The 13999-nt window shown below is 33.6% G+C and overlaps 1 pseudogene; it reads right to left on the minus strand.

The window, feature by feature from the left end:
* Positions 1-5370: 5370 nt before the first annotated feature.
* LOC107864980 lies at positions 5371-13633 on the minus strand (annotated as a pseudogene).
* Between the last annotated feature and the right edge of the window lie 366 nt (positions 13634-13999).

Below are 13999 nucleotides of genomic sequence, written 5' to 3' on the forward strand. Positions count from 1 at the left end.
AACCACTAAACAGTTTGATGACTATACTAAGTCTGCAGCTGAATCAAAAGCAACAAAGAATGATCCAATGGTAGATCAAGGGGTATATCAAAGACTGATTGGTAAGTTACTATATCTAACTATGACAAGACCTGACATATCTTATGGAGTACAAACCTTGAGTCAGTTTCTATAACAACCTAAGAAAATACACATGGAAGAGCCTTAAGAATAGTAAGATACATCAAGAATCAACCTGGACAAGGTATCTTACTGTCCAGTAATCATAAGCTTATAGTTACAACATTTTGTGATGCAGATTGGGCATCATGTCCACACTCAAGGAAATCAGTGACAGGTTCTTGTGTTTTGTTGGGAGATTCTCCAGTGTCTTAAAAATCCAAGAAACAATCAACTGTTTCTAGGAGTTCAACAGAAGCAGAATATAGAAGCATGGCTAGCACAGTTTTAGAACTTATTTGGCTATTAGGACTCTTAAAGGAACTTGGTATTGAAGTCATAAAACCTGTTGATGTTTTTACTAATAGTAAAGCTGCAATACAACTTTCTCCAAACCCAGTGTATCATGAGAGAACCAAGTATATAGAAGTTGATTATCATTTCATAAGAGAAAAAATAAGCCAAGGATTAGTAACTACCAAGTACATCCCTACTCAGGACCAACCATCAAATGTATTGACAAAGGGGTTGAGTAAAGTGCAGCATCACTATTTATGTTCCAACCTTGGAATTCAAAAAATTTTCTTACTTCCAAGCTTGAGGGGGAGTGTTAAAGAAAAGGAGAATGTAGTTACTTAGTAGTTATTTTATACTATTAGTCCAAGTAGTTGAATTAGTTAAGTAAACAGCCCATTAGTTAGTTAGGAAGTTGTTAGAAGGTAGTTAGTTACTAACTATATAAACTACTACTACTCATTGTACAGATTAACTAATTCTTTTCATTTTTCACTCAATGAATGAAACTTTCCTCTCCCCTCTTCTTCTTTCTCATGTCATCACCCTAATTCAGGCTTCTTCTTCTCTGTAAAGTTAGTTTACTTCAGGTGGGTGTAGATAAAAGTTCCAATTCAAGCTTTAATCAGCATCGCTTGTCCCATTATTTTTTCCAGTAGCTTCTTTGTCAAACTGCACGTATTGAATTACAAATAAATACGTATTTAGTTATCTAATAGCAGAAGAACCTTACAATAACTAGTAAAATTGTCGACATGCAGTGAACTGCTCTATATCCAGTACTCTCAAAAGTGTTGCTTAAAGAGGTATAGCCTGCAAAAATTAAAGAGGCTATAGCCAACATAAATTGAAGAGGCTGTGCAAAGCATGTTGTTGCATAACATGAATTTTTTAAGTTGTCTATTTTAAATTAAAAAATAAAAGAAATTAACTGGCGAACGACTGATGGACTTTTAACTTTGAACGTCAGTCAATTCTTATATAGTCCATGAATTTCATGCACTATAGATAGTTTGGTTACGATTTATTTCCCCACTATTTTGGGGTTCATCTGATTTTTTTTCCTGTGAATGGTTCTGCTTAATGCAAACACTCATGGGATGATTAAATAAAAGGGAAAACAACGTAAACATATACATTAACTTACCATATTTATATAAATCTCTATTTTTATAAAGTAATTACAAAATTTTTAACTTATTATGTATCTTCATTGGATATATCGGGAGCGCCTAATTGTATATCTTCGTTGAGGTATGTTTCTCAAACTAATAAGTGATAGTTTATGTGTGTTTCTCATAAACTCAATAGTTTCGGTTTGAACCTAAAAAAAAAGAAGATAATGAGCCGAACATACATTTTAGGCATCGAAAGCTAACTATAACACCTGCTTAGTGCATCTCCAATCCATCTCTATTTTATCCTCTGTACTCTATATTTGGAGGGAAAAAATTGAGTGTGCAACTCCAATCATCCCCTAAAATCCCCTCTAAACTCTATAAATAGAGGGGGTGAATAGTAACACTCTAAATATAAAGAGGTACTATTCACCCCCTCTATTTTACTTTATGATTATAATATTAATATTTATATTATATAATATTTGTAATTTAAAATGTTATAGATTATATTCAATAATTAATTAAGTCCCTAATATTTGTAATTATTTTCTAATGTAATTTTTTAATATATTAATTTAATTTTTGTATAAATGGTGTTAGATGAAAATTATCGATTTAAATAATTTTTAGCTAGACATAAAAATTAAAGACAAAAAAGCTCATTTTGAACTTCGTAATGCACTAATAGAGCATTTAGGGGAGCAACATTTTAATCTTAAAAGTTAAATAATTATGTAGAAATAAATAAATTTTATCATGTTGTAATATTTATTTAATCGTATTTCATCAATGATTTCACTTTAATTTGAATTGTCCTATAATATGAATAATATATAATATTTGCTTGCAATTTATGTTATTTAAAATGTGGGGTAAAAAAAAGTTATGAATAAGAAATATAAATGAAATAAAAATAATAAGAAAGATTTAAGTTATGAAAAAAGAAATATAAATGAAATAAAAATAATAATATAATATTAAAGAGAGAGAAGAGATTCCTTCTTAGAGTGTAAAATAGAGTTGTGAGTTGGAGTTGGTGTTCTCCAAAAATAGAAATTTTTTAATTTAAATGGTAAAATATAACACAGTAAGATCAAAAATAGTGACTTTCAGTTTGTGTTAGACAATATGAAAAACAGACTAGCTGGCCAGAAAACTAAATACCTGAATATAACTGGTAGGACTGTGCTAGCCAAGTCTACTCTTAGTAGCATCCCCACCCACATCATGCACTAAATTAAGCTACCCAGCAAAATTCATGAGAAAATAACTAAAATCCAAAGGGATTTTGTTTGGAGTAGCTGTGCAGAGAAAAGAAAGCTCCATCTCCTTAGCTGGGACACCCTTACCACCCCTAAAGCCAAAGGGGGACTGGGGCTCCATAAGAGTGAGACTAGAAATAGAGCCCTTCATGCAAGTCTTGCCTAGAGACTGCACACTAGGCCTAATAGTCTGTGGGGGAGAGTGCTTAGCCACAAGCACCAACATAGCAGATCCACTCAAACTAGAACCTGGAAGAATGTTGTGAGTGGATGGAGAGACTGCTCCCAAGGAATAACTTGGAGTGTCAGTAAAGGAGAAAAGGTCAACTTTTTCATGGACAAATGGATCCATCACCTGGATAGCATAAGAAGCAACATCCATGGCCCTCTAAATGCTCCAGACATGAACCTTACTGTGCATAAGTTGTTCACCAATAGCACTTGAAATTTCAACAGTCTATCCATGGACCTACCCCATGACCTAAAAGAGATTATCATCACTACCCCCTACCCCAATACTCTACTGAGTAGGATGTACCCACTTGGGGGCTTACTAGTGATGACCACTTTAGCACTGATAGCATGTATAACCTGCGCAGAAGCCAAGACATCCTTCACCCAAATACTAGGGACTTCACTATTGTCTGGAATGCTAACACCCCTAATAAGATCAAAACCTTCCTCTGGCTTATGCTTTATGAACGGCTCCCCACCAATGCTTACCTGTATCACATTGGCCTCTCCATTCCAGCTTTGTGCAAGCAGTGTCACCTACAGCAAGAGGAAACCATTGACCACATCTTCTTCAAATGTCCCACTGTCATCACCTTTTGGGACAAAATTGTACATCTCTCTAACTTTAAGCCCACTAATATGCTCACTTTTTTCAATGCTGCTAACTGGAATAAGGAGTGGCTCATGTTGAAAGGTAAAGAGTTCAATAAATGGCTACCTGGGGGGCTCTTCTCCCATATTGCATATGGATTATATGGCTAAGTCACAATGAGAACAGCTTTAACAATAAGAATGACCTCACTTCCCCCTACCAGGCAGTTTCACTAGCCACTGAGTATAACTTAATAGCTTGTGCAGATAAGACCAATACACACATTACCTCCACTATCAGTGTCAGCTGGACACCCCCTCCAGAAGGTAACCTTAAGCTGAACATTGATGGTTCTGCTATCGAAAATCCGAGCAAGGGAGGGATTAGAGGTGTTTTTTGGAACCAAGAAGGGAATTGGGTGTTAGGATACTGCATGCACCTCCCCTTGACCTCACCCACAATGGCTGAATTGTTGGCTCTAAAACATGGCCTAATCACTGCTAAAGTTAATAATTTTCATCATATTAGTTTTGAAATGGACTCTACTGCATTAATTATTATGCTCGAGAAAGATCACTCATCCTATCACAACATATTGAATGAGTGCAGGTCACTAATGGAGAAAATGCATATACCAGCCCTAACAAGGATTTACAGGGAGCAGAATGCAGTGGTGGACGCGCTTGCAAAGGAGGGAGCTAGGCTGAGGCAGCTAGATCTCCATCACTACTGGCAAGTGCCACATTTTGTTGTTCCTTTCCTTCAAGCAGATAGGGAGGGCGTATGTTTTAACCGTACGATTAAACAGTCATCTATTTTTCTACAGGGCCGGAATGTGGCCCCGAACAATATTTTTGAAGCCCCCACACCAACCGGGGGCAACAACTGTACGCTACGTTAATCTTGAATGCATATTTTCTTTCCAACCTAAAAAAAAAAGTATACACGTTTGTGCCCATAAATGATGCATATGTTTTTTTGTGTCTGTCTGGCCAATACATGCATACAATTCCTAATGAACCAAAAAGGGCTTTTTCTTCTTCTCTTTTTAGTTGTGTACTTTATAATGTCTAAATTTTACTGTAAACATGAACACGTCTTGATTCTAGTTATATTGTTTACCATTTGTATGCTGCTAGTAGTTAATTGATCTGCGTTACCTGTTTACACATTTATTTTATTTTTTGTTTGTAAATTCAGTTGAGATAAAAGGATTTAAAAAAATAGTTCAAAAAAACACTAATCTAAGATAAATTTGCATAAGAAAAATCAATATACAAGAAAAAGTATATAGAAAAAGAGTTTAAGTTATGCGCATCATCAGTACACAAAATATTCTACACTATCAATTAATTTGACCTGCTATTGTAGGTTATCCAATTATTTATATAAAATAAAATTAGGTAACCTGTAATAGCAGAATATTTTATACACTGACGATGACGATGATACACAAAAACTTAAAGTCATAGAAAATATAAACAGATAATAGTCAAGTTGGGACAAATTACCGACTTCTAGAACTTCTAGCTTAATAACATTCTGACTTTTTTATTAATAAGAGGAACACCACTACCATACCGCGTAAACACAAGCTAAAAATTAAAATAAGATTAGTCTCTCAAAAAGCAAGAACTCGTGAAAATAACAAGCATACAAATGGGTATTGATAATATGAATATTCATATCATTCATCTTATATCCCTTTTCTAGTGAAAAATCTCAATATTTGATCCATTCTAATGGGTTGGATTGGATGGTTATCGTTTTTAAGAACCATTTTACCGATCCTAAGGTATACTGTTATTTTTGTCCAAAATTTTGTCATTTATCACATTACCCTTCATCAGATTCTCCTGAAACAAAACATTACCTGCAACGAATTTTGTTTTTTGTTGAAAAATTGTTTTCAAAAGATTGAATTACAAAAAGCAAGATTACGATTGAATTCTCAAAGGAGCATTTATTATGAGGAGTTCCACGTCCACTTCTGCAGGTTGATATCCATTTTTTGCTTGATATTGTTCATTAGAAAAATGACCAGCAAATTAATAGATGCAAAGATCAAACTAGACTTGCTGAAAGTTTTCCTATATCTACTAGCTGGATAATTTTTTTAAAAGGAAATAGATAGCACGGTCACGTATAATCGACTGAGAGTACTAGCTAGTGGCAAGTGATTTTACAGCTACAACAACAACAACATACCCCGTATATTCCCATAAAGTGGGTCTGGGGAGGACAAAGTGTATTAGTCCATACTACTACCTCATATGAAATAGAGAGTCTATTTCCGAGGCAAATGATTTTTACAGTTTACTTCCAAAATATTTACATCACTTGCTGCAGTGTGTTATTTAATTCAGCCAAGCCTATAGATTAAGGAAAAACCTCAAAAACACATCTTAATCTTAAGATAGGAGTAATCTTTTAGTCACTATAACCAGCATCAAAGAAGAGTTTTGCCCATTCTTGTTGGCTTCTTTCTTTGCCTGAAACAGCAACCATCATAAGCATGTCATAGAAAAGTTGAGTTTCATATGACTTGTGATCTCCTTTCCGGCTATCCATCGGTATCATGTCAATGATGATCAACTTTCCCCATTCTCCTTGCTTGGAATTGAGTCTTTACATTTTTTCAGTATTTTGATACACTCTTCGTCCCCCAGTCAAGTAATATCGACTGCTTATCATTCATCAAACACAAACCATTATTAAATGTGTAAATAAGAAAGTTAAATGACTATATATACATGACATTAACAAATTCCTAAATACTCCTTCCATTCTTTTTTATTTATTACATTTGGGTTGGACACGCCCCTTAATATTCTCTTACTTCTATAAACTTAGAAGTAATTTTACCAATATACCCTAGTTAAATTTTATTCCTCTTTCCAAATCAATAAGGATTACATTTATTGATCAAGGGTATAATGTAAATTTCTATGGCCCACATAATTTATTTATTTATTGGTTTAATAATAATTGAATAAGTTAAATCCTTAATCTATATGGAAAGTTACCTAGTAGGATAATGATTGTATCCACTAATCACGTTGATGGAACGTGAAAACATAACTGACTATTCCCATTATAAAAGGGGTCCTCTCTCTGCCAAAAGAAGAATAAGCTCCATCACAATTATTCTGAAAGTAAGGTAAAGAGAGAGAAATAATTCAGTGCTTCTGCTATTACGCTTTTGCTTCCGCTAAAACCATGGAGAATTCAGGTAAGTAATGTTTTATTGAATTACTGTTATTATGTGTATGTGAAAATCATTAAGTTCAACGTTCCTGAATAATACAAAGGATTATGGATAGGATTGTTTATGTATAAGGTTGTGTAAGTTTATATAATCCGTTTTATGCTTACATGTTATCAGAGCATATTTTTGGAACAAGTGATTTTCCATTAAAATTAATGTTTCTCCAGATCTTGTGAATTTTAATTATATTTGTTAGAAATTTCACAATTATTGAATAACGAAATTTGAAATATTGATATTATTATAATTGATTCAATTTAAAATAATATGAGTTTAATCTTTGTTATTTTAAATATTAAAGAAACAACTCTTTGTTGTTAGAACGTTGTAGTATGCAATAATAAAATTTATTGTTTCTTAATATAACTTGGAATCATATATGTAAGATTCGTTAATCACCAAAATGGTCGAATCTTTATGAAATTAATTCCAAAATAAAGGTTAAAGTTTAAATTAATTACCCATTAATGTTGATGCTTATAATTGATCTAATAATTATCGGTAAATTAAATTTTTGGTCATAAGACATTTGTAGATCACCCAAAGGTTGATTGTTTGTTCGTATGACCAATAAATATTAAAGAGATAGTTTTGATGTATCGTTAGTTTTATTTATTTATCCAAAGATGATAAATATTATTAATTGATGCATTAAATATTATCGTTTTGTGTTAAATATATTTTTAAGCACCATTATGTTTAAAGTTGTATTTTGATGTTTTGCCCAAAGGAGAACATCAATATACATTTAAGTAAATTATTTCTGAATTTGATAATGTGTTTAATCTGATAACTCAAAGCATTAACAAATGATCATATTCTATTTTCAGCACTTGCCTTTCATTCGCACTCTGCCTCTGTTACGACTTTTAATGGACTTAACTTTTCAGATTGGTGCGAACAGATCAAATTCCATCTTGGAGTTTTAGATCTTGATGCTGCACTTTACTCTGAAAGCCAACTATTATTACTGAAGCTAGCAGTGATGAAGAAAAGTCCTATTAGAAGCACTGGGATCGGTCTAACAGATTAGGCCTAATGTTCATGCGAATGAATATTGCGGACAACATTAAGACTACGCTTCCCAAAACTGAAAATGCAAAAAAGCTTCTGAAACTTGTGGAAGAGTCTTCCCAAACTGCTGATAAGTCTCTTGCTGGGACATTAATGGGTACTTTGACCACCATGAAGTTTGATGGTTCACGTACTATGCATGAGCATGTCATTAAAATGACAAACATAGCAGCAAGACTTAAGTCATTGGGAATGAAAGTGGAACAGAATTTCCTTATGCAGTTCATTATCAACTCATTGCCGTCTGAGTATGGTCCTTTCCAAATGAACTACAACACCATGAAAGATAAATAAAACGTGTATGAATTGCATGGTATGCTAGTTCAAGAGGAAACAAGGCTAAAGAATCAAGGAACCCACTCCATTACCTTTGTAAATCATTAAGGAGTTGAAAAGAAAGGAAAGAAGCATGGTAAGGGACAACAGAAGCAACTTAATGTTAATCAATCCTCATCTCAAGTACATAAGAAAGGGAACAAGAATGGAAAGTGTTATTTCTGTGGAAAATCTGAACACTTTCAGAAAGATGGTCTGAAACGTAAGGCATGGTTTGAGAAGAAAGTTAAGCCTTGTGCTTTTACATGTCTCGAATGAAATTTAACTGAAGTTTCTTATAATACTTGGTGGATTGAATCTGATTGTACTGTTCATGTTTCTAATACTATGCAGAAATTCCTTACAATCCAAACCATAAACAAGAATGAAAGATTTGTTTACATAGGGAGTAGAGTGAAGGCTCCAGTTGAAGCTGTCAGGATTTATCGTCTTATTCTCGATACTGGACGTCACTTAGATTTAGTAGAAACTTTTTATGTTCCTTCTCTTTCGAGAAATTTAGTTTTTTTGTCTAAGTTGGATAAGACTAGATATTCTTTTAATTTTGGTAATGGATGTTTTAGTTTGTTTAAGAATAATTATCTCATTGGTATTGGTATTCTTTGTGATAATTTATACAAACTGAATCTTGATAATTTGTTTGCCAAAACACTCTTAACTCTGCATCATAATGTTGGTACCAAACGAAGTTTGGTGAATGATCAATCTGCTTACTTGTGGCATAAACGTTTAGGTCACATATCTAAAGAAAGGCTGGAAAGATTAGTTAAGAATGAAATTCTTCCAGATTTAGATTTTACTGATCTTAATATTTGTGCAGATTGTATTAAAGGAAAACAAATAAAACACACAAAGAAAGGAGCCACAAGAAGCACACAGCTTCTTGAAATTATACACACTGATTATGTGGTCCTTTTGATATCACATCTTTCAATAAAGAAAAATATTTTATCACTTTTATTGATGACTTTTCACGTTATGGATATATCTATTTGTTGCATGAAAAATCTCAAGTAATTAATGCCTTAGAGGTATTTATTATTGAGATTGAAAGACAACTAGATAGAAAGGTGAAAATAATCAGGTCTGATAGAGGTGGTGAATATTATGGAAGATATAATGAAAGTGGACAGCACTCAGGTCCATTTGCTAAATTCCTCAAAAAGCGTGGTATATGTGCTCAATACACAATGCCTGGCACACCACAATAAAATGGTGTAGCAGAAAGGCATAATCGTGCATTAATGGATATGGTTAGGAGTATGTTAAGTAATTCATCTTTACCTCCTTCGTTATGGATGTATGCTTTTAGGACTATCATTTACTTGCTAAATAGGGTTCCTAGTAAAGCAGTCACAAAGACACCTTTTGAACTGTGGACTGGTAGACAACCTAGTTTGAGGCACCTTCATGTTTGGAGTTGCCCGACAGAAGTTAGAGTATATAATCCACAAGAAAAGAAACTGGATTCAAGAACAATCAGTGGTCTCTTCATTTGTTATCCAGAAAAATCAAAGGGGTATAGATTTTACTGTCTTAATCATAGTACGAGAATAGTTAAAACTGACAATGCTAGATTCATTAAGAATGGCGAAGTTAGTGTGAGTGAAGAACCACGTAATGTGGAAATTAAAGAAGTTAGGGTGCAAATTCCTCTACCCTATACTTCTTTTAAATTTGTTGTTCCTGAAGCTTTTGTATAACAAAGTAATCAACAAGAACAACAAATTAATATTCCTACTAATGAAGTCATAATTGATGAACCTGTAGTAGATGAACCCCAAGAAGTGGCATCAAGAAGATCTCAAAGACAAAGGAGATCTGCTATTTTTGATGATTATTTGGTATATCTACATGAGTCAGAAACTGACTTGAGAATTGATGATGATCCAGTTTTGTTTTCACAAGCCATTGAAAGCAATAATTCTGATAAATGGATAAATGCTATGAAAGATAATTTAAAATCTATGGAACAAAATGAAGTTTGGGACCTTGTTGAATTACCCGAAGGTTGCAAAAGAGTTGGGTGTAAATGGGTCTTTAAGACCAAACGCGACTCAACTGGAAACATCGAACGTCACAAGGTCAGACTTGTTTCCAAATGTTTTACTCAAAAAGATGGCATTGACTATAAAGAGACATTTTCACCTGTCTCTAGAAAAGATTCACTTAGAATTATAATGGCCTTGGTAGCTCATTATGACTTAGAGCTACATCAAATGGATGTGAAAACAGTCTTTCTGAATGGAAATTTAGAGGAAGAAGTTTATATGAATCAACCTTAGGGGTTTTCTATTAAAGGAAAGGAACACATGGTGTGTAAACTTAAGAAGTATATATACGGACTTAAACAATCTTCCCGACAATGGTATCTTAAGTTTAATGAAACGATTGTCACCTTTGAATTTAAAGAAAACATTGTTGATCGATATATATATATCTGAAGGCCAGTGGGAATAAGTTTATTATGCTAGTCTTGTATGTTGATGACATCTTGCTTGCTACTAATGATCTTGGTTTGTTGCATGATACCAACAAATATCTCTCTAACAACTTTGAAATAAAAGATATGGGTGAGGCATCCTATGTGATTGGAATAGAAATATTTCGAGATAGATCACAAGGACTGTTGGGATTGTCTCAGAAAACCTATATTAATAAAGTATTAGAGAGATTTAGAATGGAAAAATGCTCATCAAGTCCCGTTCCAATTCAGAAAGGAGATAAGTTTAGTCTCAATCAATGTCCAAAGAATGACTTGGAACGAAAACAAATTAAAGATATTCCTTATGCATCAATAGTTGGGAGTCTTATGTATGCCCAAATATGTACAAGGCCAGACATCAGTTTTGTTGTTGGGATGTTGGGCCGATATCAAAGTAATCCCGGAATGGATCACTGGAATGCTGCAAAGAAAGTGTTGCGATACTTACAAGAAATGAAAAATCATATGCTCACTTATAGAAAATCTGATCATTTAGATGTGGTTGGATATTCAGATTCAGATTATGCTAGTTGTGTGGATACAAGAAAACCTACATTTGGATATTTGTTTCTATTAGCTAGAGGAGCAATATCATGGAAGAATGCGAAGCAGTCTGTTATAGCTGCATCTACTATTAAAGCTGAGTTTGTGACATGCTTTGAGGCCACAGTCCAGGCTAATTGACTGCAAAATTTTATTTTAGGACTTGGACTAGTCGACAATACAGCCAGGCCGCTGAAAATTTATTGTGATAATACCGCCGCAGTTTTCTTCTCTAAAAAATGATAAGTATTCAAAAGGTGCTAAGCATATGGGACTGAAATACTTTTCGGTTAAAGAAGAAGTCTAGAAACATAAAGTGTCAATTAAACATATTAGCACTAAGCTTATGATTGCTGATCCTTTGACCAAAGGATTACCATCCAAAACATTTATTGAATATGTTGAAAGGATGGGTCTTATTGATAGCAATGAATGATTTTATGTAAAGACCTTATTATGTTTATGTAATTAACACTTTGAGCTCAAATTATATATGTTTCTATTGTTACCTGTTTTCTCTTGTATAATAATATTATGAATGATGATAACAGGTTCTGACTTAGATAAAGTATTCTAAGTATTATCGTTGGACCCATTATGTATTTGAAAGGTTATGTTAGGTAATAGACTAATATTATAGTACATGGAAGGAACTATGTCAAGTAAAGGGACGTACAACCGCTATGACTTATTTTAGTTGATTTATTTAACGATGACAAATGATGTTGGATTTAACGATAATAGTGCACATGATTGACGTACCTATTAAACCATTAAATTAACATTGTGTGTGTCAAGTGGGAGACTGTAAATTTCTATGGCCCACATAATTAATTTATTTATTGGTTTAATAATAATTGAACAAGTTAAATCCTTAATCTATATGAAAAGTTACCTAGTAGGATAATTACTGACGCCTAGTAGGATTGTATCCATAATTACTAACTCCTAGTAGGATAATGATTGTATCCACCAATCACGTATCCACCAATCACGTTGATGGAACATGAAAACATATCTGACTATTCCCATTATAAAAGGGGTCCTCTCTCTGCCAAAATAAGAATAAGCTCCATCACAATTATTCTGAAAGTAAGGTAAAGAGAGAGAAATGATTCAGTGCTTCTGCTATTACGCTTTTACTTCCGCTAAAACCATGGAGAATTCAGGTAAGTAATTCTTTATTGAATTACTGTTATTAGGTGTATGTGAAAATCATTAAGTTCAACGTTCTTGAATAATACAAAGGATTATGAATAGAATTGTTTTTGTATAAGATTGTCTAAGTTTATATAATCCGTTTTATGCTTACACATAATAGAAAGATTTTGTCCAAACTTTTCTTAAAAGCTTAAAGCAGCAAGTAATTAGTAAGAGAAGCACAACCCAAAAAGAGCAAATAAAAAGGAATGGATGAAGTAAGTAGTTCCAGTTATATACCTTAAGTAAAATTGCATCAGACACAAGGAACGGACTTAAACATATCTCCTTCGACATAGCTCAGGTTATTGCTCCCTTCCAAGCCTTCAACTACGCGTGGAAGATCCAAAACATAGCACTTTAACTCTGGAAATTCATTGGAAATGACTTTAGCCATAGTTCCAGTGCCTCCTCCAACGTCCACCAATGATTTCAATCCTTCAAAATCTCCTTTACAGTGTTCAATCATTACACTTATTATCAAAAGGGAATCACTAGCCATGGCTTCATTAAATAGGCAGTTAAACTTGGCATCATCCCCTGCATATTCATACAATGGTTTGTAATGAGCGATAGCGAATAGAGTAGGCTTATCATCGCCACCATTCTGGATCCATTGGCTGAGATTGTGCCATGGATCCATCAAAATTGGATCAAGCATCGCTTGAACAAAAGGAATCATGCTCAAATTAGGCTCATCTTTCAGGAGAAGACGTGAAATTGCAGTAAGTGAAAACCCTCTTCTTCTGGTTCTTCATTAATATTGGTTTGTCTAAGGAAGCCTGCATGAATTAGAATACGCATGAGATGATAAATACAATCCTGAATTTTAGCGTTATTATTGTTGATGGGAAGGGCATTCACTAAATCGGATAGGGTCATGGGTCGGCCATGGCTATGGATGATATCTGGAATTCCAAGTTGGATTGCACATTTGAGTGACATTGAGTTGATGAAATTGAATGTATGGTTCCATATGTGTGCCTGAGCATCAGCCAATACTTCCCTAGTTTTGTCTCCACTATCATTACGCAGTGCCATATATACTTTCTTTGAGATACTTAGGGTTGTGGTAATGATCCAGCTCTTTATAACCAAACACAACTTATCTTCAATTTTAATTTCAAAAATTTCAAATTAAAGTAAAAAGGTATTGGATTATTTGGCCAAACGCCTAGTAAGTTTCTCTATAATTAGCCGCCAATAAATTAATAGTTTAGGAAAATACGAGTTACCAAAATTAATTGTGGTCCCTACATAAGGTGTTTTATGGCATATAAAAGTTTCAAAGTTTGGTGGGGTGTAGATAAAAGTTCAGGTACCAATTCAAGCTTTAATAAGCATCGGTTGTCCCATTATTTTTTCCAGTAGCTGCGTTGTCAAACTGAACGTATTGAATTACAAATAGATATTTAGTATTCTAATAGCAGA

This window comes from Capsicum annuum, chromosome 3 (assembly GCF_002878395.1).
Source record: "Capsicum annuum cultivar UCD-10X-F1 chromosome 3, UCD10Xv1.1, whole genome shotgun sequence".
NCBI lineage: Eukaryota > Viridiplantae > Streptophyta > Magnoliopsida > Solanales > Solanaceae > Capsicum > Capsicum annuum.